At 46.2% G+C, this 2,284-nt stretch overlaps 1 pseudogene; it reads right to left on the minus strand.

The window, feature by feature from the left end:
• Positions 1-478: 478 nt before the first annotated feature.
• LOC110306066 (putative olfactory receptor 2W6 pseudogene) lies at positions 479-1,756 on the minus strand (annotated as a pseudogene).
• Positions 1,757-2,284: the final 528 nt, after the last annotated feature.

Here is a 2,284-nt window from a genome sequence, read left to right on the forward strand (position 1 = left end):
AAACAACAAAAACGAAGCTGAACATGGTAATCCAAATATTTGCAATCCCAGCACTTGGGAGACAAGGAGGGGCGCAGGGCTACAGAGATCGTGCCTCAAGAACAAGAGAAAAAAAAAAAATCCAAAAACCAAAACACATTTGTCAAATCAAAACACACAGCTGACTCATGCTTCCACAGACCAATCTGTTCTGTTTTGTGCTACTTTTGAAATGCTTGCTACATTCATTAAACTCACTTCGTGACCTATACATGGGCCATGACCTGAAGTTTAAAATAAGCAATGCTTTTAGTTAAACAGTTAAGTCCGTATGTTCGGGGGGTGGGGAGGAGGGTTGGCTGGTGACCATCAGAGGACAGGCGAATGTCTGCTCCACAGGGTGGAGCAATAGAGCTGGAAAACTGAGACCTCTTTCTATGGGAGAGAGCAAGTGTTCCCATTACGTCTCCAACACACAGGCACATGCACACACATTCTGTCAGACGGTGCCTCCTTCCTCTTGTGTCCGAACAGCATCACAGGTTAGCTGTAAATAAATCATTTCCTCCACTCTGTGCAAAAAAGGAAGCCACAGGTCTTTTTCTGTCAGTTTGATGGTTTTTTTTTTTTTTTTTTTTTTTTTTTGTAAAAAGCCCTATCTCCTTGAATAAAATGGAGGCCCTTCCCTGCAGACAGTAATATATATCACTGATCTGGGACCTATGGGATACAAGACCCCACATCGTTGCCACCTTTGGCTTGTCACTATGATTCACTATGGGATCCGAAACACATGGACAAGTGAGGTGAGTCCCAGGTCCCGTCAGTGCCCTGCAGGGTCGAGCAGGTTTCTATCTTTCCCCAGAACCTTCAACATGGCCGCCTTCATGTCTTTGTTTCTCAGAGAGTAGATGAAAGGGTTTAGGGTGGGGGTCACCAGACAGTAGAACAGAGTTAGAAACTTGCCCTGGTCCTGGCTTGCCGCATTGCCAGGCTGCATGTACATGTAGATGATGCTACTGTAGAAAAGAGACACCACTGCCATGTGTGACGAGCAGGTGTTGAAGGCCTTGCGCCGACTAGCTGTAGACTTGATCCTCAGGATGGCGGCAGCAATGTAGCCATAGGAGACCAGGATCATAATGAGAGGCACAAGGACAATAGGGATGGCCAGGATGAAAATTAGACCTTCTACCCAGCTTGTATCCACACAGGAGATGTGGATGATAGCCGGCATCTCACACACAAAGTGGTTGATACGGCGATGACCACACCGCCCCAGAGACATGGTCAGTGGGGACATCAGTGTCGAGCTGGCCGTGCCACCGAGCCAGGCAAAGGCTGCAAGCTTCAGGCACAGCTGTGGGTGCATGATGGTCAGGTAATGCAGTGGCTTGCAGACAGCTACAAAGCGGTCGTAGGCCATAACGGACAGGAGAATGCACTCGATGCCCCCAACGGACAGGAAGGCAAAGAGCTGAACGGCACATCCTACGAAGCTGATGGTCTTCCGTGGGCCCCAGAGGTTAACCTGGAACTGGGGGATGCTACTGGTGCTGTAACAGAGGTCAAGAAGGGACAGGTTGCTGAGGAAGAAGTACATGGGTGTGTGTAGCCGGAGGTCCATGAGGGAGAGGAAGATGATGGCTGAGTTGCCTGTGACAGCTAGAAAATAAAAGACCGAACAGACAACAAAGAGGACCATCTCCAGCCGGGGCTGGTCGGAGAAGCCCAGGAGAATAAACTCCCCAGAGCTCTCATTGTTCCTCTCCATCAGCCGTGACCTGTTCAGAAAGCATGACACACAAGCATTAGGAAAAAGCCAAGATGATCTGGACACAAACGGTCCCCAGCAGGAATGTATTTCCCCACACCATTCACATTTTAACTATAGCGACTTGTATAATGCTTGCCTGTCAGGTGAGGTACCAGGAGAAGATATTTGTCTACCATGGAAGGAAGCTCAATCTTTCCCCCAAAGAACACTCTAATCCATTTAATTAAGGTAAACGGATAAATGTTCAAATCTTTTTTTTTTTTTAGTTTAAAAAGGGAGCACCTATTGATATTTTTAGAAATAAAGTAACATTTTAAAAAGTCACTTTCCCAGAGTCTTCTAATATTGCAGTGATTTTCAAAAACTTGATACAATCACCTTTTCATTTTTGTGAAATTGTTTCAAGTAGTTTGCTTGGATCTCCCATTTCCTCACCCCATGTCCATGTTTCAATCATCATAGATCAGTTGCATAAAAACCTAGGCTATTGTTCTTATGATCTCATGCCACGAGTTACAGGTAGAAAGG

This window comes from Mus caroli, unplaced genomic scaffold (genome assembly GCF_978045245.1).
Source record: "Mus caroli unplaced genomic scaffold, Mus_caroli_1 scaffold_13, whole genome shotgun sequence".
In the NCBI taxonomy this organism is placed as follows: domain Eukaryota; kingdom Metazoa; phylum Chordata; class Mammalia; order Rodentia; family Muridae; genus Mus; species Mus caroli.